This window comes from Hemicordylus capensis, chromosome 3 (assembly GCF_027244095.1).
Source record: "Hemicordylus capensis ecotype Gifberg chromosome 3, rHemCap1.1.pri, whole genome shotgun sequence".
Taxonomy (NCBI): Eukaryota; Metazoa; Chordata; class Lepidosauria; order Squamata; family Cordylidae; genus Hemicordylus; species Hemicordylus capensis.
In genome coordinates this window covers 70,224,531-70,249,531 of record NC_069659.1, presented here as the reverse complement: position 1 = coordinate 70,249,531, position 25,001 = coordinate 70,224,531, and the positions used below count along the sequence as shown (strand labels likewise).

Here is a 25,001-nt window from a genome sequence, read left to right as displayed (position 1 = left end):
AATTAACAGTAGGGAAATGATGCAGGGTAGAAATCTCTATACTGTGCAAATCTAATATAAACCTGATAGGAAAAATAATCCTATTACTGGACTCTGCATATCCTGTTTGAGTGGAACCCTTTGAAATAAACATATGGTTAAAAATGGAAAGAACTGGATGCTGTAAACAAAAATTATGAGATTTCTAACAGCAAATGTAATACAAGTAATACATGTGCACAGACTTCTCTCTAGGAAGTGAGAATGGCAGTTTAAAAAAATGACGAAAGGCTGGAAGCCGGTGGACAGTCAAGCCAACATAGTTATGAATGAAACCCACCAAACTTGGTTTAGAATAGTATGAGAAGAGCCTAAAGCTTCAATGCATGCATGCACAGAATGAGTTAGCTGTAGAGTTAACAGGATCCACGTTCAGATGTAATGCAGAACTGTGAGTCCAATGAGCCCACGGTTCTGTGCCGCCATGCCCCCCCCCCCTGGTCTCCAGTCTGCATTGGATATTCTGGAGAGCATCCTCTCTGCAGTCGGAGAGGTGGGGGGATCTGGCTGTGCGGGCTTCCTTCTTTCCTGAAAGGCAGCCCACACAGCCAATAGCAGCTGGAGCGAGGGAGGAGCTTCCTCACTCAACTCCAGCTGCAGAGACAGCTAACAGTGGTGGCGCCAGCATTTAGATGTAACGCCGGCACTGCCAAACCAGAGTTGGGGCGATGAAACCAAAAGATATCAGAAAGTGACAAATGGAATTTGGGGAGGGAAGCCACTGCTCCATTTTTTCCATTAACTGTAGTTCACTGCAGAGTATGGACATCATTTTGAGATAAAAATGAAACTATGGTACTTTTATTTTCTTTCTCCAGCATCTCACCTGCTTGCATAGCATAAATACCACAGCCAACACTTCACTAAGTGTGCAACTGCTAATCTGTGTAAACATATCTTACAGTAGTAAAAGTGTTCCTTGGTAAATGATATTATATTCCCATTAATTCTCACGTGAGTTTCCATGTGGCTTAAGGAAGATTTTGCTACATGAGCAACTTCAATTGTATGCTTTCTCATGATTGTTGGCAACCTATGAACTTTTTAGAATTAAGCAGTATTAAAGGTAAAGTTGTGCCTTTGAGTCGGCACCGACTGACGGAACCACATAGCCATGTGGCTTTCTTTGATAGAATACAGGAGGGGTTACCATTGCCATCTCCCATACAGTATGAGATCATGCCTTTCAGCATTTTCCTGTATCGCTACTGCCCGATATAGGTGAAACATAATTAGTCATGACTAAATTATCTAGTCAAAATTCAGTGTTAGACTAAATTCAGTGAGATTTAGCCATGCCTAACTTAAACTGAATTGTGTCAATTTGTGTCTTAAATACAATTTCAGGACCTCCTTTTTAACACATTTTTGTATTTGAAAGTAAATACTCATATCATTTGTGCCATGTTCAATCAATGTAGCCATTATAATTCCAAAATGAGTAGCTAGTTGACATGGGAACTATGTTCAGTTTTAAAAGTTTGAAGGTTGCTACTTTCATGACATTGAACCTCTGTATAATTTAACTGTAGAGTTTACATCACTGAAAAACACAAAGTTGTTTGTTTCTCATAATTCTAACCCTGAGTTTTAACATTCCCAACTTGAAATGATACTAAAGTTCATGGCTGGAATCAGAAATTGGCAGAGTCTCCAGGGCCCACCAAACCAGCATTAGTACCACTTGCTGGTCCTTGCTACATCGTAGGCTCACTCCAGAAAATTAAGGGGTCTTCCTAGATGAGATGGTCAAGACAAACCAAAAGTTATGACTTCTGATACCATGTTTTGCCCCTGCCTTCACTTTTACTTGGTATGTAGTTATGGTTGCCAGCTTACGAAATGCTTCCTCATTTATGCAAGGCTTCTTGTGTCAGTGAGTAAGGCTACAATGGGGAAGAGGTGAGCCATCTGGCTGGTTAGTCAGCCGGACTCAGAAAAGTACTTATACTATTTAAAAAGCTGTTTGTTGTTTAATAAGGTCATTCTCATGCCTGATACCACTGGGTTGGAGTGGGCTGGGGGAAGGCAGGACACATCCTGCCTTCACCACATGAGCGGTGGCTCACCTAGGTTCCACCACCTTGCGCGCCCACACAATTGGTGTGGCAGAGATGTCCTCAGCAGGGATCTGGTGGAGGAAGTCCTTGAGTACCCCACAATGCACTGTGCAGGCAGCGGAGACACTGATTGCATCAATGCAGCAGCTCCTGGCTTCCTGTCTGCTCTATAGGCAGCACTCATTGGTGGAGAGTGAGCTGGGCTCCTGGCAGCTGCTGCAAACTGCTCCGATCACAACATGATTGGGGCTGTGAGGTACGATGTGGCTTCCCCCTTCTCAATTTCATAAAGACAAAGGTAAAACTATCAGGCAGCCCTAGTCTGGAGCAGCAAGATAGGAGCGGGCTCCATTGCTCCACATGAGCTACCCAGTTTTGGCTGATTGTAGGAATGACCTTATTGTCTAGGCATGTTCCTCCAAGCCTTCCATGACTACTATTTATGGTGTATAGACTATTAGGAGCTTCTCAGGTGTAATACATGTGGAAACTATTTGGGTGGATAGAAAGCTATTGAATGTAACACTGAAGCTATGCACATGATTGCTCAAAACAGGCAGGGCTCCTTTAGCCTGGTTTAGAGCAATCGTGAGAACCACCAAGCTTATAGGTGAACCCAGTGGTTCTCTGGAGGCTAGCCCACCTAATTACCCCTCACCCTAAATGAGATTAACAGAGTGAGTGCTCTGTTAACCTTGTTTATTTGATCGTGTGTCAGCCGTGGCTGCTGAAACTTGTATGGCTGAAAAATAGAGCTATGGTGCACTGCAGTGGTAGAATGGATAAAGTATAACTATTTATAAAGTATAAAGAACAAGAAAAACATACACAAATTTGCAAGCATTCAGAAGATTATAAGAGACCAAGTAAGTGGCTTCCCTGGTAAGAGAAACTAAAGAGCTTTTAAAAAATGGGACTCAACAAAACCGAGCACAAGTTAAAGCAGGCACAGGTGAGAAGAAGAGCACACTCATGTGGTAAACTATAAGTTGTGTGCAATTAAGAGTATAGAGAATTATGTGTCATTAAGAGTATATAAAAATACTGAAGGATAGGCAGATAAGAACTAAGCTCTAACAAGTTAAATTAATTTGAGCTGCAATAATGCCACCTGGTTCTGCTGGTGTGTATATATACACAGTTATGATTATTTTTAAAAGGCTCTTGACTGCAGTGATACTTTGAGTAGAAATTTAAATTACTATCTACTGTTCTGTAGCTTAGCTGAAATAAACAATAGGAGGTTTATTATCACAGTAACCTGTTCCTAAGGAACACAAATGTAATCAACACCTGTAAACAAAAGAATGTTGGGCAATAGTCTTATGTCCTTGAAACAATGCTGACACTTCTTCTATATATATTTTTTAAACCCTTTAAATATCTTGTAGCTTATTAATAGCTTGAGCAATTGGTGCTTATGTCTAAGCGAAAAGTGCCAATGAAAGTATAAACTGGATGCATATTATACAGTTTTTTAAATGAGGTCATTTTACTAGGGAAATATATGGTAAATACTGTAAGAAACATAACACACATGAACGGAAAATAATGGCCCAGACCAGTATTTGTGGTTGCATTTCTTCTTCAATGAAACTAGACAAGCTATGTTTCATTGATCCAACGAGTTCAATATGTTGCAACCAAGCTTTTCAGTTTACAGGTTTTTTTCCCCTTTAGACAAAAGTGTTAAGAGAAAAATGAAACATTAGCACTGGAGTAACATCCAAAGAGAAAGAAATATCCAACCAAATAAATACTTAGATTTAATGGCTGACATACTGCACAAGAATACATCAGCTTACTAACACTGAGGTTACATAGTTTGGGTAAGTTAAACACATTGCACAAAGAAATTGTATTACACAAGAGTAGGGCCATTGGAAATAAGGAGCTAATTCATGTGTAGCACAATTTTGCACAAAATAGAGTCACTGGTGGATTAATTTAGAGGCAGAGGAGACATCTGCCTATGGTGGCAAAATCTGAAGAGTGGAGGTTCAAATTTTGGCGTGCCTCTGCCTCTGTTGGAAGCAGCAGGGGGCAAGAGGAAAGTCCCCCTCCTGCCTCCTTCATTTTCTTTCAAAGCCACGGCTGCGGCAATAGCTACGGGGAGAGGAGCGAGAGGAAAGCCCTCCTCCTTCACTTTTTAAAAAGAAATGTATGATGTAGCTGCTGTTTCTGGGACTGAGAGGGGGAGTGACCAGGTGGTTAAGGGAAAGTTAATTGCCTGAAAGACCACGTGCCAGATGGTAGGGATGTGCGAACTGGTTCGGGAGTTTTGGGGTTTGGGAGTTCAGTTTGGGGGTTCAGGTTACAACCAAACCCCCCTCTCCAGTTTGCAAATTTATTTTATTTTTTTAATTAAAAATGGTTTTTTAACCTGTAGCCCCTTTGGGGGGCTTCCTAAAGGCCAATGGTGCCCTGCAAATGTTCCCTCTCCCACTGCCAGCCTCTTAATTCAACTCCAAAGCCCAGCCCGGGCTGATTTTCTGGCCTAGGGCCTCTCAGGCACCATTTGAGCATGCGCGGTGGCCATTTTGTTTTCGGTGGCCATTTTAAAATGTTTTTTATTTTTAAAAATGGCTGCCGCGCATGCTCAAATGGTCCCTGTGGGACCCTAGGCCAGAAAATCAGCCTGGGCTGGGCCGTGATGGAGAATTAAGAGGTTGGCAGGGGGAGGGGGAACCTTTACGGACCCTCCCCCACAGCCTTTAGGAAGCCCCCCAAAGGGGCTACAGGTAATTTATTTTATTTTAGTTTCTTTTTCAAAGAAAATGCACGGAACACCCCCCCCCCAACCGAATCAAACAGGGGGTTCGGGGGTGCCACCAGCTGGTTCCATGTACACCCCTAACAGATGGGGCATGGTGGTGGTGGCTGGCTTCAGGGAGGGTGAGGTGGGCAAGCAAGGAAAAGCTCCGCCACTTTTTCACCAATACTTTTTTTACCAGTACTTTTTAAAAGGGCAACGAAAGCCTTTTTGCCTATAGGTGGCAAAAAGCTTAATACGCCCCTGAACAGAGTACATCTGATGCCATGATAAACTTTTGTCAGGTCTTTAGGCTATGCAAGGAAACATTAATATGACATAGTTCTGAAATTGATTTGTGTATGAGAAAGCTTTGGGTATGGTTTAAAAATGAACACCTGGCCCTTGCAGTTTCAAAGAAGAAAACTTGATCCACAAACTAGAGGCTCAAAACCCAAAAGAAGAATCCTACCCACCCCTCACACACATTTTAAAAATACTCTAGCATGTAATTGATAGGAATTCTATTATGAATTAGGAAGGTTTAAATTACCATATACTTTATTATGACAGAGCTTTCTTTCCATTTCTGAAAATCCTGAGTGGAGAGGAAAGTTACTGAGTGACCCACAAACCACACATCAAAATGTCCACAGCTTTTCTTAGTGACAATAATTAAGGACTAGAATTTTATGGACCTTACAGTAAACAGAGAATATCCTTCTCCCCTTAGACAGAAACAGGTGTTATACGTGATTAGATCATCTGTGCCTGACTCATGTTTCCTTTCTCTTGCCTTTCTATCCCTTAACTTTGTTTTGGCTTCCGTGATCAAGAAAAAAAGAAATCATCTCTTTAAAAATGTATCTTTCACCTGCCACTGAACCCATTCCTGAGGCTTTAAGGCTGCTTTTGTTATACTTAACCACAGTATGCTATTCCATTTCTCCATCTGGTTTAAAGTACTCTACCTTGGGCAATTTTCATATTCTTCCAGGAAGGCAAACATGACTGTTAACATTGCTAAGAAGTTGGTGAGGATTTATTTATTTATTTCCTCCAGGTCACTAGAAATAAAATTAAGCATCTCACAAAGTTGCACTGAAATTGTACCCATGCCATTGGTTTTACTAAACAAGAGAGACTTTCAAGTGGTTTGACCCTGGTTAATTGCAATGCAATTCTCAGAATATTTACTTGGAAGTATATATACTGGTTTGTTCAATGGGTCTTACTTGCAAGTAAGCCACCATGGAATTACTTCCTTAGGGTCCAAGTATACATGCTGTTAATAATGTCATTGCAAGCATGTCAGGGTTATTTTCTTTTGTAAATAGCATACACACCACCAAATATGGAGCAAGACTATGGTGGGATTACAAGGGCTGCTACATGTTCCTGTTGTCCTGATGTGGATTCCTGCCCACTCATGGATCAAAGTGTGTGGGGGGGCCGAGCTTTGATTTATGTCAATTGAAACTTTTTCCATTGTAATATAGCACCCACACCAAGAATTGGTACTGACAGAAACCATGATGGGGTTCTGGGTACTGCAACACCAACATGGTGGTCTGGGTTTCAAGAAGGGCACAAATGGCAAGTTGGATCAGGAGGTGGAGGTGGGAGCAAGCACAGGAGAGGGCTTCCTGGGAGTGCTCCTGCAATACTGTCAGCCAAATTGAATGGTACAACTAGGCCAAATGAAGTGGTCCTGGAGAAGAAGGCAGGGCTGAGGCACAAGGCTCTAGGGCAGGGCTGCACAACTTTGGCCCTCCCACTATTTTTAGACTACAATTCCCACTATCCACAGCAACAGTGGCTAATTGTCCGGAATTATGGAAGCCATAATCCAACAACTGCAGGAGGGCCAAAGTTGTTCAGCACTGGTTTAGGGCATGAGCAAGCAAGGAGGCTACAGAGCACAGGGATATGACACAGGGCTGCAACCCCCTTTTTAAAAAGGTCATCTGGGCACATCTCTTTACAAAGAAAATATCCCTGGAGGCCCTACACACCAATCGGTGTATAGAGCCTAATTGGGTTTGGCGGGGAGAGCAGGTCAAGCCCGCTCTCCCTTCACACGAGTGGCTAGCCCGCCCAGGAGGCTTGCTGTTGCCACATTTTTGGGGTCTACTTGTGAGTTGCGATGGCGCGGAGTCAGGCCATGGCAACTCACAATCAACTCAACGGGGTTAGCGGAGTGCTCGCTCTTCTAACCTCGTCTGGGGGGTGGGATTACGCGAGCTAACCACCGGGAGCCACGCAGCTCCTGGTGGTTCACATACGCAGAGGAAACTGGGCTGGGCTCCCTTAGCCTGGTTTCCTCCATGTGTCTGAATAGCCTCCTGGTGTGCTTGTAATACACTATTAACATCTTGAGGCTATTCACACGATGGTAGAAAATCGGGCTAGCCTCTGCTAGCCTGATTTTCTACCATTGTGAGAACCACCAGGCTCGGCTGCGAGTCCAGTGGTTCTTAAGCAGGTCACCTGCTTAAGTACCCCTGCCCTAAGCCTAGGTTGGCGGAGTGAGCACTCCACTAACCCGGGCTTTCCAATCATGGGTTGCTGCGGCGTGGCTCCGCGCCATGGCAATTAAAGAGTCGGGGGACTGAGAGGCTGAAAAGCAGCCTCCCGGCTTGGGGGTCTCTCCAGCATGCCCTGCGCACTCACGCAGAGCATGCTGGAGCTTCTAGGAGCCACGTGGCCCCCGATCCTCCCAGTCCCCGCTGGCTCCATAACGGACCTGGCAGTCGTGTGGGTAGCCACTTCAGCTGCCCGGAGCAGACTGCTGCTCATGTGCGGAGAGAGCGGGCTAAGCCTGATCTCCCCGCTAACCCTCCCCAGGCTCTAATCGTGAGAAGAGCATCCTTGTGTCATTTGACTCTGTCACCTATAAAATAAGCCTTTATTGCCGCCACATCAGTAAAGAGACATTGATCAGTTCAAAAGGACCACAGCTTTACTGAATGTTAACTCTTAGAGGCTATTCACACGAGCGTGCAAAACCAGGCTAAGGGAGCCCAGCCTGGTTTTGCATGCTTGTGTGAACCACCGGGATTAGGTTCGATCCTGGTGGCTACACAGCGGCAAACCTGCCTAAGCAGCCTTCCATTAAAACAAGGTAGTGAGTGTTCCCTTACCCTCATTTTTTTCATTGCGTATCAGCCACAGCTGCTTCCCACTCGGGGGGGTGGGGATCCCAGTAATGCATCACACACTTGCGCAGTGCATTATTGGGGCTCTGTGGGGTAGGGCACCGCACGGCAATGTTTCCCTGCACCCGAACTGGGCAGGTAATCCATCCACACAGGGAAAGGTCAGAGATTGTCTGCAGGGAGGGTAAGTAAAACCTGCTCTCCCAGCAGACAGCCCCAGAACTCTTCTCACTGATTGTGATAAGCGCTCCTTAAACTGTCATGGAGCCGGTTGGGGTGGCAGGGATCGGGGGCCTCTTGGCTCCCAGAAGTCCCAGAATGCCCCACACAATCATGCAGGGCATTCTGGAGAGCCCCCCAACACCAGGAGGCTTCTTGTTGCCTCCCTGTTGGGGGGTCTCCTTGTGAGTCACCGTAGCACAGAACTGCACCATGGCAACACACGATCAAATGGCGGTAGCAGAGCACATGCTCCACTAACCACGTTTAAAGGTAAAGTGAGCCATTAAGTCGATTTCAACTCCTGGTGCCCACAGAGCCCTGTGGTTGTCTTTGGTAGAATACAGGAGGGATTTACTATTGCTTCCTCTCGCGCAGGATGAGATGATGACTTTCAGCATCTTCCTTTATCACTGCTGCTCGATATAGGTGTTTCACATAGTCTGGGAAACATATCAGCGGGGATTTGAACTAGCAACCTTCTGCTTGCTGGTCAAGCATTTCCCTGCTGTGCCACTTAAGGTGGCAACCTCATGGGGGGGGGGCAATTAAGTGCTGCCAGGAGCAGCATGGCTCCCATCGGTTCACACGCGTGGTGGAAACCAGGCTGGGCTCCATTAATCTGGTTTCCACCATGCGTGACAATAGCCTCATTATTTACAAACAAGCAAGTGCAGTCTGCCTTCAGTACTCTTGCTGCTGTCTGTGAGCCAGGTCTCATGATCAGTGAGACCCGGTTTGGGAAGGTAAGCAGGGAGAGCGCGCAGGGCATACTGGAGAGACCCCCGAGCCGGGAGGCTGCTTTTAAGGCTCCCAGCTGGGGGTCTACTCGTGAGTAGCCATGGCTACTCACGATTAAAAAAACCGGGTTTGCAGAGCACTTGCTCCGCAAACCCGGTTTAAGAGGAGGGCTAGTTTGGTGGGTTAACCGGTGGCTCCCACAATCAGGGGAAATCGGGCTAGGCTCCCCTAGCCCGATTGCCCCTGATCGTGGGAATAGCCCCTGTATGTTAACCCCACCTCTACCCCAAAACTGGAATAAAAGAAACTAAAGCACCATTCAAAAGCTGGCCTGGATCAATGAATGGGTTAACCAAAAACATCACATCCTCAAAGATAACCTGTTTACCTTTCTTATTGGCCTAATGAAGGTGGAGGGGCTAAAAAATGAATCTCTTCCATATGTTTTGGTTGACTATATGACTTACCGTATTTTACGGACTATAAGACGCTACGGACTACAAGACGCACCTTAATTTTAATCCAGTTTTTCAGAGTTTTAACATATTAAACTGTTAAAACATATAAGACGCTCCTGAATTTTGGCGGATATTTTTTGAGGAAAAAAGTGAGTCTTATAGTCCATAAAATACGGTAGTTGTTTTTCCAGGGCCGTTATTCTGTCTCTCTCTCTCTCTCTCTCTCTCTCTTTTGGGTGGCTGTTGAATTTGTTTTATTGTTTATATTACTGTTTTATATAACTTTTATATTCCTGTTTTGAGTAGCTTTGGATGGTGGAATGGTGATGAATCAATATTTTTTAATGAATGTTACGTCCTCACCATTGTTTTTCAATGACAGAACAAGAAGAGTGTGTTGCATTCCATGAGGATCTACTAAAAGAATGTGGGAGTCTAACAAGTAATGTTTGAGAGCTACTCAGTAACATCCTTGGGAAAGCATTTTGTAGGTGTCATCATATAAACAAGACATACAGAAGGGATTTTAAATAATATACAGGTGAAACTCGGAAAATTAGAATATCGTGCAAAAGTTCATTAATTTCAGTAATGCAAATTAAAAGGTGAAACTGATATATGAGACAGACGCATTACATGCAAAGCGAGATAAGTCAAGCCTTAATTTGTTATAATTGTGATGATCATGGCGTACAGCTCATGAAAACCCCAAATCCACAATCTCAGAAAATTAGAATATTACATGGAACCAAGAAGACAAGGATTGAAGAATAGAACAATATCGGACCTCTGAAAAGTATAAGCATGCATATGTATTCAGTACTTGGTTTGGGCCCCTTTTGCAGCAATTACTGCCTCAATGCGGCGTGGCATGGATGCTATCAGCCTGTGGCACTGATGAGGTATTATAGAAGACCAGGATGCTTCATTAGCGGCCTTCAGCAATTCTGCATTGTTTGGTCTCATGTCTCTCATTCTTCTCTTGGCAATGCCCCATAGATTCTCTATGGGGTCAGGTCAGGCGAGTTTGCTGGCCAATCAAGCACAGTACACTGTATACTTTTCAGAGATCCGATATTGTTCTATTCTTCAATCCTTGTCTTCTTGGTTCCATGTAATATTCTAATTTTCTGAGATTATGGATTTGGGGTTTTCATGAGCTGTACGCCATGATCATCACAATTATAACAAATTAAGGCTTGACTTATCTCGCTTTGCATGTAATGCGTCTGTCTCATATATCAGTTTCACCTTTTAATTTGCATTACTGAAATTAATGGACTTTTGCACGATATTCTAATTTTCCGAGTTTCACCTGTAAAAGTGTATGAGTATGATTTCCTGTACTCACCTCCACTCAGCAATACTGTTCGTTTACCTTGTTTCATGGTGTTTTATTTTTTCTTATTGTTCTCTGTGCATCTTTTCCTGCCATCATAGTTATAGTTGTTTCTTTGCTGGTAGAGAGCTAGGGAGTAAGAGTTTGTTTTAAATGTAAGATATTCTTTTAAATGTAAGAATATCTGAATGTTGAAGACAGCGTGTGGTTTTTCACTTAGATGGAATATGACCAAAGAAAGAACTGCCTTCAGCTTCAAAAAGATAACCATAACCATGTACACTGCTCTGGGCTCTTTGGAGGAAGAGCAGGATAGAAATGGGTTTTAGTGGTGTGTTTTTTAAAGTACACCAAACATTCGGAAAACAAAAATATCAGCAGTAAACTTTTAAGTAAAGCACCTTCTTAGCTAGCATTCATTCAGTGAGGCTCTTCTCACAATTCGTGAGAAGAGACTGGGGAGGGTTTGCGGGGAGAGCGGGCTTAGCACACTCTCCCCACACATGAGCAGCAGTCTGCTCAGGGCAGCTGAAACAGCTGCCCACACAACTGCCAGCTCTGTTACAGAGCCGGTGGGGGCTGGGAGGATTGGGGGCCACGCGGCCCCCGGAAGCTCCAGCATGCCCTGTGCGAACGCGCAGGGCATGCTGAAGAGACCCCCGAGCCGGGAGGCTGCTTTTCAGCCTCCCGGTTGGGGGTCTTCTTGTGAGTTGCCATGGCACAGAGCCGTGCCGTGGCAACTTACGATTGGGAAGCCTGGTGGTTCCAGCCGAGCCCGGTGGTTCACCGAGCCCGGTGGTTGCAGCCGAGCCCAGTGGTTCTCATGATGGTAGGAAATCCGGCTAGCGGAGGCTAGCTTGATTTTCTACTGTCGTGTGAATAGCCTCAGTGAATACAGAAAACCAATACAGGGCATAAACTGTAAAACTATTTGAGGCTGTTCTTACAATCAGCCAAATCCAGGCTAAGGAAGCCAAGTTAAGGAAGGTCTTGGCAGATTGTAAGAACTACCAGAACCTGTGCAGGTCCTGGCGGCAGCATGTTGGCAAACCTGCCAAAGAGGCCCACCACTTAAGATGGGATAAATGATTGCGTGTTGGTGCTGCATAGTGCCTCATGGCTCTGATGCAGCAGCAGGAGCCTCCTGGCCAGTACCAAGAGAATCCCAATAATAAACCCTGCACTTGTATGGTGCACTATAGGAGTTCGGGGGGGGGGCAGGGTGATGCGTATCAGTCCCCGACTCTCTGCACTGCCAGAGGAGGCAGCTGCATGTCTGGGCGCATGATCTCCGTGCCCCAACGAAGACCAGGGATTGTCTGTGAGGGATGTAAGCTTTGTAAGGCTTCCTCCCTCATGCCCTCAAGCCCTTTCTCACCAATCATGAGAAAGGGCTCTATATGTATTTAGCTATGTGTGGCTACCCTTTTTCTTCCTCAAAGACACTAGCAACAGGAAGCTGAAAGCTCATAAGAAAGGCAGTGAAGCTATTTTCATGATCATTGGAAAACGGGCTAAGGGAGCTTAGCCCGCTTTCCAGGGATTGTGGGAACTACCGGATGAGCCCGGTGCTCCCAAGGCGGCTAGCCCACCTAAAACTCCATTATCCTCATCTTTTTGCTTGTGTGATGCCATGGCGCATGGTGACAAATGAGTAGACCCCCAACTAGGAGACTGCAGGCAGCCTCCTGGGCTTGGGGGTCTCTCCAGAATGCCCCGTGCACTCACATGGGGCATCCTGGAATTTCCGGGGGCTGTGTGGCCCCCGATCCCTGCCACCCCTGCCTGCTCCATGACGGAGCCGGCAGTCATGTGGGTGATCTGGCCGCCCAGCTACGAGCAGCTGCTCGCCTGCGGGGAGAGCAAGCTAAACCCGCTCTCCCTGCAGTTAGCCCCAAAGCTCTTCTCACTGATAGTGAGAAGAGCTTCAGTATGTAATAAACCCAGGCGCAGCTCGTGAACTCTCCTCTGGGGGGGCGGCTTCTTTAAGGTAAATGGAGCCAGTGCTCTGTGCCACCCAGCTGCCCCCGCAGCGAGGAATCGCCTCCGCCACTCACCTGGCCGCTGGTGGGGGCTCGCCTCCACGGGAGCCAGGTGAGTGGTGGAGGCAATTCCCCGCCGCGGGGGCTGCTGGGCGGCACGGAGCACCAGCTCCATTTACCTTAAAGAAGCCGCCTGCCACCCCACCCCCCTCGGAGGCGCGTTCATGAGCTGCGCCTGAATAAATCTCAACATATCTAGTGGTTTTGAAAACAAAGGAAAATATCTAAAACACAAAAATTAAGTAATGTGTCTGCTTTGTGATACAAAGGCAGAAGACCTCTGTGCTGTGGATTAGATGTCTAGTACTGGGTACTATTGCTTGGCTACTACCCACCAAACCTTTTAGCACATTAATACTGGGCACATTAACACTGGCCCAACTCCTTCAAATGAAGACATTGAACAATGCTTACTTCATAGGATCTTCATAGATTAGGTCTTCTGCTTGATGAGCAGGGGCCAGAACAATGGGACTCTCTGAGTGCTCTACCACTTTACCAACTCCCCCATGCCCAACAACTGATTACTGTAGCTATCAGAATATTACTTAGGCTGAAAATTCTAAGCACTCCTCCACTCCTGGGAAAGAGGAGTTTGTGCCATCCTGCTTTAATCTGTTGCTTTATGGTCAGGAAACTGAAAAATTTAAGGTAAAAAAATTATTCAAAATTTAATAAATGTAAGTTTCCCCTATTAACTAGGCAAACAGACTCGCATGACATAACATTTCGAACTTTGCTTTGTTTTTAAACATTGTTAACTCAGGACCAGAATCCAGTCCTTAAAAAACAGAACAAACAAAACAAATCAAAACAGTGTAACTGCTTCCCTTAAAACAATTTCCACTGAAATAATCAGAGATCTAAGTCATTTGTAGATTTTACAGTCTTATTCCTTTCAGGGGTGTAATAAGGTTGGAGTGGGCCCAGAGACAAAATTTTAAAATCCCCCCCCCCCCCCCCGAAGCTCAGCTCATGAAGTAAAGTAGAGAAATCTTAAATGAGGCTGAATAGTGGTAACAAAAAGATAGATAGATAGATAGATAGATAGATAGATAGATAGATAGATAGATAGATAGATAGATAGATATGCCACAATAGAACATCATCCTAAATTATTTTTTTTAAGGTTTTGTAAATTGTGGACAATGCAAGCCATTTAATGGTATTAGAGAAAGACATGCTGTTCTGGTAGCTCCAGGTCTTAACACTCACATGAATTTCAGAGGATGAATACAACTGAAGGAAGTCTGGGCAGGTACGTGGCTGGGGGAGTCAGTCACGTGACTTGCCTGTGACTTGCCCAAGGCAGTGGGCCCCCAGACAACTGTCTCCCCTTGCCCTATTGTAGTTATGCCCCTGATTCCTTTGCTATGTTATTCCTTTCTAAGGAAAGAATTAGTGCATGATGAGGAGACAGCTCAAAAATTGACTTCAGAAATTGCTTGGAATTAAGCCATGGTCCACAATGTTTGCAAGCCTTTGCTCCACTACATCGCTCCAGCAAAACATGGAGGCTCTTCACACATGCATACAAAACTAGGATCCAGTTTTGTACACATGTGTGAACTGCCAGGATCGAGCCTAATCCCGGGGGCAACATGGCAGCAAACCCACCTGTGTAGCCACCCCTCAAAACAGGGTTAGGAGAGCGAGTGCTCTCCTAACCCTGTTTTGGTAATCGTATGTCAGCCACAGCTGGCAAACTCAGGGGGTGTGTGTGTGTTCCCAGTAATGCACTGTGCACTTGCGTGGTACATTCTCAGAGCTCCAGGGGGCGGGGAGGCACAGGGAGGCACGTCCCAGCAGCCCGATCCCCAGAGCTACTGGCAGGAGCCAGTGTTCATCAAGGAGGCAGCACTGCTCATTTGTGGGAAGGGTAAGTGTAACTCACCTTCCCCACCAACCACCCTGGAGCCCTTCTCATGGATTGTGAGAAGAGGCTCATGGAATTCATGGTAGGTCCCAGTGGTGGCTCAAGATAATAGCTAGTTCCAAATGACTGCTGGGAACTGGTTCCATGCCCTTGATTTGAGCAGAAAAGTCAGAGGTGCCTTACAAGGTACTTTTTGAGATGTGAACAGAAGCTAAGGGCCAGGGAAACACACATACCTCTCTAGTACTATTTTTTTCAACAGTCTTCCTGCAGGCAAATGAAGTAAAGTTCCTTGGCTCCAGGCCCATTTGTCTAGCATGACAGTGACACTTCACTTCAATAGCACAAGGCACTACAAGTGTCATTCAGTCAGAATGATACAATTCACTTGGTTTAAACCCAGTCATCTCCATTTAAAGGGTTGGAGGGTCTGTATCTGTGGAATCTTGATTCGTTGGTTTTTTTTTTAAAGTGGTCTGATTCTATTCTCACATGTGCTACTGTAATATAGATGTCACCCCAAATGTAATGATGTGAGAGAAGATTCTGGCTTCTGCTTCCCACTGCTTTCAGATATATACCTTTCATGGACAGTAATAATTTAAAAGAAAACACATCAAAGATGTTTCTGAAACTGAGCTTTCAGATGCGAATCCAGAGTCAAGTTGTTACTGTCTTGTCCCTTTATATGTGCAGTGTAATTTCCTTTAAGGTTTACCTTGAGATGCATAACAGCTGGTGTTTAGGCCATTCATTTTTCTCAAAAGATATGATTTATTCACTATCCCTGCTGCAAAACTGCTGCATAGCATTTGCCCAGAATCACAAGACAGAAATTGGGACCCTTAGGGACCAGGCAAAATTCTCCACTCTAAAAGCCATGTTAAGGGCTAGCACAAAATGATCATGCCGTATGTGTATGCAAGCATGCGTAGAGAGGTCTCCCAATGGCTTTATTTAAACTTCTAACCATAAAACATCCCTTTAATCTCTGACTTTACCATCAATTTACAAGGAAATCTATCAGCCTGGGCTGTATCATCATTTTTATTCATTAAGCACCTCAAATGCATTCATTGGTATGCAAGGCTATGTTAGACTAACCTTCAGCATTTGCAGTCTAAAAGGCTTAAGTAGCCAGATGAGCCTTCTTCAAGTGCAAAGCACCTGACAGCTAAACTGACTGAAGTTTCTTGAATATTGTATACTGTTCTAGTCTACACACATACGCAACAGGAACAATCAGGTTCTGAAGAAGATCCTAATGAAGACTGAGGGCCCGTTCGGACATAGTGGGAAACCTTGGGAAGATGAATCTGCAGTTAATCTGTGAAGCTGGGAATCATTCCACAGACAACCATTCAACCGTGGTTTCACAAACTCTGGCTTCTGAGCAAAGGAACCCCTCCCTCTTCCTGGTCTATTGAGGCTGAATCCCAGCAAGCTCTGTACTGCTTGTGTCACCAGTCTGTGGGCAAGGCGTCAGGACATCTGTATAGTGGCAGCCATTGGCCACAGTCTTTGAGGGGGCATGATCAGTGCAATCATGCCTTTTTGGCATCAATCACCTGCCCTCATCAGGGAAGAGATTTCAACTCTTTCCACACACCACTTGTACCACTGCCTTTGCAAGAGCTCTGCAGCTATATAGTCTTGCACAAGCACAAATACTGATACTGGAGGATGGCGAGAGGCACATACAGATGGTGATGGTGTCCCTGGAGAAAGAACGACAACAGCAACTGAGTAATTTGGGTGACGAGGTGGTGGGCTGGTGGCTTGCATTGTTCACAATGGAGTTTGTGTTGCAATTTAGCTTTTATTCTCTGGTGTAAATTTACATAGAGGTGGCGGAACTGGACCTAGGAATTTGCCAATGAATCCAGGGAGAGGACTCTGGGTGCTGGACCAGAGGAATGTCCGAACTAGTTATCTGTTACTCCAGGAGGGGATCTTACTGACTTCCAGGAGTATGTTTCCTAGGAGTATTCTTCCTAGGAGGCTATTCTCATAACCACAAGAAAGTGGGCTATGGGTCCCTAGCCCACTTTTCTACAGTCGTGGGAACCTCTGGGAGCCATGCAGCTCCTGGCGGTTAGCTCGCTTAAGTCTCTCACTAACCGTATTTGACTGATCATGTGCCACCGTGGTGTGGCTCATCAACATGGTGACACACGAGTAGACCCCAAACCGGCAGGTTAAAAGCAGCCTCCCGGTACAGGGGTCTCCCCAGAATGCTCTGCACACTCGCACGGGGCATCCTTGGACTTCTGGGGACCAGGCGGCCCCTGATCCTCAGAACCCAAACTGGCTCAGTGACGGAACTGGTAGTCGTGTGGGCGGCCAATCCAGCCACCCAGGGTGAGCACTCTGCTCGTGTGTGGGGAGAGCGGGCTAAGCCCACTCTCCCCGCACACCACCTTGAGGCACTTCACTCTGATCATGTGAAGCACCTCAATATGTATATGAGGGTAGGCAAAGGAACTTGGGGTTTGATTCAGTATGACAAAGGATGCTCTTGGATTCACAAACATGGGCCATAGAGTCCAGCAAGCCTCAACAGACTCTTGCCTTTGTACCAGCCTGGGATTAGCTTGCTGGCCTCTCTCATGAGAGGGCCAGTTCATCAGGGGGAAACAGAGGCCTCATGTGCTTCAGCTTTCCATTGGACTGAACTCTCATGAGGTAGGACTTCCAACTATAGGGTATCTCACTGATGAAGGGCATCCGATAAAAAAGGATGGATATCTATTGCTGGATGAAAGGTGTTGCTGATGACGCACATGGTTCCAATGCATGCATAGATATCATGTGTGTCCAGGCACCGTGCATGGGTTCTGGTGGGGGGGGAGCAGTGGTGGTTCTTTCTCCTCCTTTTAAAAAATCCAGCTCACCTCTCCCCATCTTGGTTTGTGCACATCCCTACTGAGGAAAGGTCAGTTGAAACTTATGGAGGCTATTCACATGATTGTAGAAAATCGGGCTAATCATGAGAACCACCGGGCTCGGCTGTGAGCCCAGTGGTTCTTGAGCAGGAAACCCACTCAAGCAGCCCGCCCCTTAAACCAGGTTTGCGGAGCAAGCACTCCACAAACCCAGTTTTTTAAATTGTGAGTAGCCACGACGCGGCTCTGTGCCACGGTTACACATGAGTAGACCCCTGGTGGGAGTCTGAAAAGCAGCCTCCCAGCTCGGGGGTCTCCCCAGTATGCCCTGTGTGCTCGCGCAGGGCATACTGGAGCTTCTGGGGGCTGCATGGCCCCTGAACTCCCCAGCCCCCGCCGGCTCCTTTATGGAGCCGGCAGTCGTCTAGGCAACCAATCCGGCCACCCAGGGCTCCCACCCTGCTCGTTTGTGGGGAGAGTGGGCTTAGCCGTCTCTCCCCACTCACTCTTACAAACTGGGTCTCACTGATCATGAGACCCGGCTCAATGTGTCTTTGTAACACTGGGTTTATTTACAAATATACAAGTTGGGTTTTAGATAGAGTTGAAAAAGCAGATGACTGCCCAAGTCAGCAGCAGCTTACATCAGTTTCTAAAGAGAAAACTTCACCCCAAAGTGCTTCAGATTTTTCAATGTTACCATTCCAGCCTCTCCCAAACCCAGTCTATCTGTCTCACTGGTTTGAAACTGCTGTTTCTTTTCCCAGATCACACTTTCTGAGGGGTAGTGAATGAGTTGTTTAACTTTTCATCAGTCAATGGATACCTCAATCAGGTGATGCATACATGCCACCTTACAGGTCTCCTGAGAGTGTCTTCCTCCAGAGTGATCTGTCAACCATTGCTTACCTTAAGAAATCTCCAGAACATTTATCTCAAGAAGCCTCCAGAAAAATTAGCTACTGCCTAACTAAAAGTATGCTAGCTAGAGCAAATTAGTTAATCTTCTTTTTAGTATTATAAACTGTAAATTGCTGTGAATGAAGTGGCAGAAAGCAACATATAAGTGCATATGAATTAAAGCAACATATAAATAGTTGTACAGAAGGTGGAAAAATAAAGGCGTCTAGCAGTGTTAAAGGGGTGGGGACCTATATCACCCTATGTTTTCACACAGAATGCCATTCCCTGTGTTGTCATGCAGCAGCATGGTTTTAAAAGTTTTGGCTGATCTCATGCGTTAATCACAAAGCAGCCACAATAACAAATAAATAAATAATTTATTCTCTCCAGCCTTGTTGATAGTTTGAATATTTTATGTAGTACAATAAGCTATAATTTATGCTCAAGTACCTTTACACAATACAATGAAATGCAATTACTCAGTGCTCAATTAAAAATGATTTTTGTTTTAAAAAATGAAAGGAATAGACAGCGATGGTTAGCAACAGAACTTCTAAACTAGAGCTGGGTACAACCATCCCCGTATGAATTATAGTTTCCATTAAAAATAGTAAGACACCCACTCTCTATACCTGATTTTCCTCACCAGTGCATTTAACTGCCTCCTATTATGTTTGTTGCTTGTTGGTAATGGCTGCAGACTCACCATGGCAAGCAAAAAACGATTGCCTTTTGAAGGAGCCAGAGCTGTATATCTAGTCTGGATTAGTCATGCGTTCTTTCCAAACTAAAGCAAAGTTTAACCTTTTTATTCATTATGCTGTAGCTTTACGCAGAGTTCCATATTCATTAAGACAAGTTGGCAGATAGGAATTAAAAAGGGTGTGGGATTTATTCAGGAAACAGACGCAGCATGGTCATGAGGGAACATTTCTTTTCTTATAAGTATTGTGCACACCTTCTCATGTGGATTTGTGAGACATTTTATTTGCATAAACAGCTGTCTTCTTACCTCATTTCAGCAGCAACAAATAGCACCATCTAACAGAACTGCCATCATAGATCCTATTCTTATTCTTCAAACCACTCCCCCCTCTCCTTTTTGCAGCTGCTTTCGACAACAACCTCAGGTGGGGGGAGGAGGAAAAAATGAAGCTGGGGGAGCAAGGATTACATTATGAATCCTGATCTCATTATGAATCCTGCAATGATAAGGAAATGTTAGGCTTTGGTGATCTAAAAATTGAGGAGGTGGTGAGAGGAGAGGTGGGCGGGAAATCTATATTTTGTTCTGTATTCATTTCAATAAAGTTCATCTTGATTTGCCAGGCACCACCTCCTCACCTAGACATCACAGAGGTTGTTAAGAGGAAGATGAGTGAAAAATAGCCATCCAATTAAACTACAAAATTCTGAAAAGGTCAAAATAGTACAAGAAGATACTAGTGTAGTTCGCAGAACAAATGAAGCATTTAAATACCAATATTTCATCCTGGTAACAAAAATTGTGGGAGGACTGAAGCTTAAGAAATTTTGTTCTGGTGAAAAAGCAAGGACAGCTACGATTTAGCTGAAACCCTGTTTTGTTTTATAATGTTCAGAAATATGAAGCTTTATGGCTCTTTTCTGCTGAGACTTATAGAAAAGCCTTGCAAAATGATACAAAACCTCTAACAGTGCAGGATCACATATGCCAAAGAATTCCACATGCATTATTGGGAAGCATGTGCATGGTGCAATTAAAAAACATTTTTTAAATTACAATGAGTATTAATTAATAGAGGCTGCCATGATGAGAAAAATTGCTCAAGGTAGTCACATTGATTTGCCTAACTTGTCCTTTTAATGTCAATGGGACTACTTTGACTAATTTTTCTCATCATGTAGGCCAGTGGCATTAATAAAGGTTTCCCAAGAACTAGGAGGCATATGTTCAGAGCTCATTCTCTTACATTTATTTTAAAATCAGCAGTGAGAAATGGAAAATTAAACTGAGATCACAGCGCTGGAGGGTTGATGCTTCCTCTGCCATTATTTTCCTATATAAACCAGACTTCATTGTTATTTGCCCTGTTAGAGAAAACATTTATGTATCCATAATACTTGTTTAAAGTGTTGAGGAGTTTTGGCAAAGGATGTTTTTCTCATCCCTGCATGAAAACCAGTATTAATTTTTTTTGGTCTTTGTCACATTTCTTAAAAGATCCATCTTCTCGCCCTAAATAGAGGTATCCTTGCTGGTCTTCCTTGAGAAATTTCATCCCAACCCTGCAACTAGGTGAATTTAATCATGAAGCCCAACCATTTTATTTGAACAACCCTTTAAAGAGATAAAGCCACCTAATGGTGCAGCGGGGAAATGACTTGATTAGCAAGCCAGAGGTTGCCGGTTTGAATCCCCGCTGGTATGTTTCCCAGACTATGTTTCCCAGACTATGGGAAACGCCTATATCGGGCAGCAGTGATATAGGAAGATGCTGAAGGGCATCCTCTCATACTGTGCAGCAGATGGCAATGGTAAACCCCTCCTGTATTCTGTCAAAGCAACCACAGGGCTCTGTGGTCGCCAGGAGTCGACACCGACTTGACGGCACACTTTAATGGGATAAGCAAGGAATTTTGTTCAGGGTCTGCTTATTTTAAAAGTCATTTTATATAACGTATTTGAAACTATGATGATGCTCACTTTGAGCTCCAAGGAATATGATGGTAAAATGAAACCATATACAACTTATATAGAGCATTCAGAAGCAAGACCTTAATAACAATATTAACAATTCATGTTGTGGAAGATCAGTTGTTGGATCTCACTAATATGTGTTTTATTTCATCCCTGGCATCCATAACATATCAGATACACACACACACACACACACACACACACACACACACACAACATATATCAGGCAGGGTGTGTGTGTGTGTACACACACCCTGCCTGATCTGTGTAGTTTGTGTGTGTGTGTTTATTTCATCTCTGGCATCCATAACATATCAGATACACAACACAGATACACACACACACAACACAGATACACACACTCTACACAGATACACACACACCCTGCCTGATATGTGTAGTGTGTGTGTGTATCTGATATGTGTATCTGAGGGCAGTGTACACAATTTAAAACACAATAAGCCTATGCATATGATCTCCATTGGACTGGGGGTGGGGAGGCAGGGTTCCACCTACCTTCCAGACAATCCGTTGCGTGTTCATGGGTGTGCTCCATGCAGCAAAGATCACTAGAGGCTGGGACTTGTTGTCCCAGGCTATGGGAATCCCACAATGCCTGGGAGTTGGGCACTCTAGGCACCCAACTCTATGTATGCTTGGGCTGCATGCAGCCCGAGCACACACATGACTCCAATGATGGGGTTACGGGCACGCTCTTAACCCTGGCTAAAGGCTGAGGTTGGAAGTAAGGTTAGGCAAAACGGCAGCACTGGGATAAGCCCTGATCCTGGCACTGCACACGAGCAGCCTAACCCAGGCTGAGCTGCCCTAGTGTGTGGTGTGTGTGTGTGTGAGAGAGAGAGAGAGAGAGAGAGTGTACAAGAAAGTAAAATGGATGTCAAAAGACAGCATGCTAAACTTTTCTCTCTGTTTTCTTGGTTTCGCCTTTTCCCTACCTTTTTCCATTTACCATGGCCCATCATTTTCTGTATGTCTCTACTGGATCAGTCTTATTATTATTCCTTTCCATAATCTATATGTTCTGGAACAGCGGAGCTGTCAGAATAAGATCTGCAGCCTAATCTTATGCACATTTACCTGGAAGTAAGTCCCACAGAGTTTAATGGTACTTACTCTCAAGTACATTGCACAGGATTGTGTAGCCTTAATCTTCATTTAATGCATTGTTAAGAATTATTAACTTTCCTATCATTCTAAAATGTTCCAGTAAAATATCCTTGGGCCGTTTTCGCAAATGACAGTAAGAACACCTTTTATTCTCCAATGAGTCACTTTCGAATGTTGTTAATGAGCTACAGAAAGTGGAGCATAGACATTCTAAAATCAGATGTGTATTATAGTCAATGTGGCTTTCATTTGATTTACAAATGCAGGAAATAGAAACAGTTTTTATTTTCAGTTATGAATATGCCTTTATTTTCACACTTGTGATGCCTTATCAGCAATGAATGCAGGTGCTGACAAAAATAACAAAGGCTACTTAAATCTTTTTACATTTTATCTGTTAGTTAAAGTTTTTAGATTGTTTTTAGGGTGCTTTGAATTGTTAGGTGGCTGAGATTTCTATCCACATTGAGCATTTCTTCTTACAATAGGAAAGCAGATTAAAAACTTTAAATGTGTTTTGAAATAAATAAAATAAAAGGAAATAATAACCATACATTGAGCCAGGTCTCATGATCTGTGAGACCTGGTTTCTGCAGCAGAGCGGAGAGAGCAGGCTAAGCCCACTCTCCCCACTCATGATCAGAGTGGGAGCCCTGGGCGGCCAGATCGGCCGCCCACACGATTGCTGGCTCCGTGACAGAGCCAGCGGGGGGTGGGGAGCTCGGGGGCCGTAAGTGTGCAGGGCATACTGGGGAGACCCCTGGAGCCAGGAGGCGGCTTTTCACCTCCCCTCCAGGGGTCTATTGGTGAGTAGCCGCAGAGCGGAGCTGCGCCATAGCTACTCACGACTGCGAAGCCCAGGTTTGCAGAGCGCTCGCTCCGCAAACCCGGGCTTAGGGGAGGGCTACAAAAGTGTGCTAGCTGCTTGTAAGCCACCGGGCTCACCTGCGAGCCCGGTGGTTTACACGAGCAACAAAAATCGGGCTAGGCTCTCCTAGCCCGATTTTTGCTGCTCGTGAGAATAGCCCCATTGACTTGCTTGGAAGTGAGATCCACTTGGTCTTCTGTTATGTGAATGCTGCCTCATGACCTTAGCAACATCTGTCTAAAAGTAAAAGCTGGTCTACACATCACTGTCTTATGGAAAACACTTGAAAGTATGATGGCCTGAATATGCAGCTCACCATTTGGATCATATGCAGATTTTCTATATCATTACCAGTTGTTCCTGGTAGCAACTGATAGTCACTGGGGCTATTCTCACGAGCAGCAAAAATCGGGCTAGGAGACCTTAGCCTGATTTTCGCTGCTCGTGTAAACCACCAGGCTCACAGGCGAGCCGGTGGCTTACAACCGGCCAGCCTGCTTTTGTAGCCCTCCCCTAAGCCCAGGTTTGTGGAGCGAGTGCTCCACAAACCCAGGCTTCCCGATAATGAGTAGCCACAGCACAGCTCCGTGGCATGGCTACTCATGAGTAGACCCCGGAGGGGAGGCGAAAAGCTGCCTCCCAGCTCCGGGGGTCTCCCCAGTATGCCCTGTGCACTCGCATATGCCCTTCTGCATGCCAAGTATATGCTACAGCCCTAAAGCATAGCTCTAACTCTCTCTCTTCTCCTTCCCTCCTTTCCCCTTTATAGCTTCTTCCTCCTTTAGGTTCCCTAGGCCTTTCTCTTTACTTGTTTTTACCTTAACCTACAGTTCTCCTTGCAGTCTTCTGGAGCAAGACAAGTTTAAAAAGTCATGTTAAGAAGTACAAAAGAAAAGCCGAGTGTGATGGTCTAATCCATTATCCCAATATGAGTGCTACAAATCACAGCAAAGTTTGGTGCAATTAGCAATTTCTCCTCCATAGAATCCTAGAACTGAGATCAAGAGTGATGCTGATGATCAAAACAAACATATATTTACAGAGCTGTGTCAGATTATACAGCACCTGTCTTTTACATCTGGCTGTAAGAGGAGTGATTTAATCCCCTGTTTTAATGAGCACTCAGTGCATACGTTTGTGTTTTTAAAAAGTACTTTCCCAATTAACAATTTCAATTGAAAGAAAGGAAGGAAGGAAGCTAGGAAGGAAGGAAGAAAGGCCTCTTCAGTGAATGCCACTAGCTAAGCTCTAGGACCAAAACATTTTCAGAAGTAAGAGAAGTAGTACAGTGTATTTTTTTGAAATAGTGATTTACTTCTAGACTAACAAAGCGTGCATGCAGCAAACCTGCAGCACATCCTACATGGGAGGAACAATTCCCATCACATTCCCCTTTGTGCTGTAGCCAACTGTGACTCCCAAAAATATGACCCTGAGGGTGCATGACCTCCAACATATTTTTGGGAGTCACAGTTGGGAACAAAGGCAAGGGGACATTGACAAATATTGCCACGCCCCATAGCATGTCCTGTGCTTTCACTGCTTGCACACGTTGTTAGTCTGGATGTCAGCCAGACTAATATTTGAATATTCAAATATATTAAAAAAACCCAGCATAGTTCTAATACAGACCTGATATAATCCTTTGGTAAGTACCACTTAGATACTTAGATGTAATATACTTGTCTAAAATCACCCCCACCTTGAAGTTATGCCACCCACCAAAACCTTCCAGGAAAGGGAGAGGGAGAGGGATAAGGGGGTGGGTGGGTGTGTGTGCTTCAGCTACTACCAAGTCATGGGCTGATGACATAGATAACTTTTTTGCATTTGATAAATTGTATGAAAGTCAT

At 44.7% G+C, this 25,001-nt stretch overlaps 1 long non-coding RNA gene across 1 annotated transcript in view; it reads right to left on the bottom strand.

The window, feature by feature from the left end:
* The window catches only part of LOC128351385 (uncharacterized), a 41,473-nt gene extending 21,854 nt beyond the window's left edge, over window positions 1–19,619 (bottom strand). The window contains exons 1-2 of the long non-coding RNA XR_008319747.1: window positions 19,485–19,619; window positions 10,779–10,895 (exon numbers count right to left, since the gene is read on the bottom strand). This is a non-coding gene — a long non-coding RNA (uncharacterized LOC128351385). The remainder of the gene's footprint in view (window positions 1–10,778; window positions 10,896–19,484) is intronic.
* Between the last annotated feature and the right edge of the window lie 5,382 nt (window positions 19,620–25,001).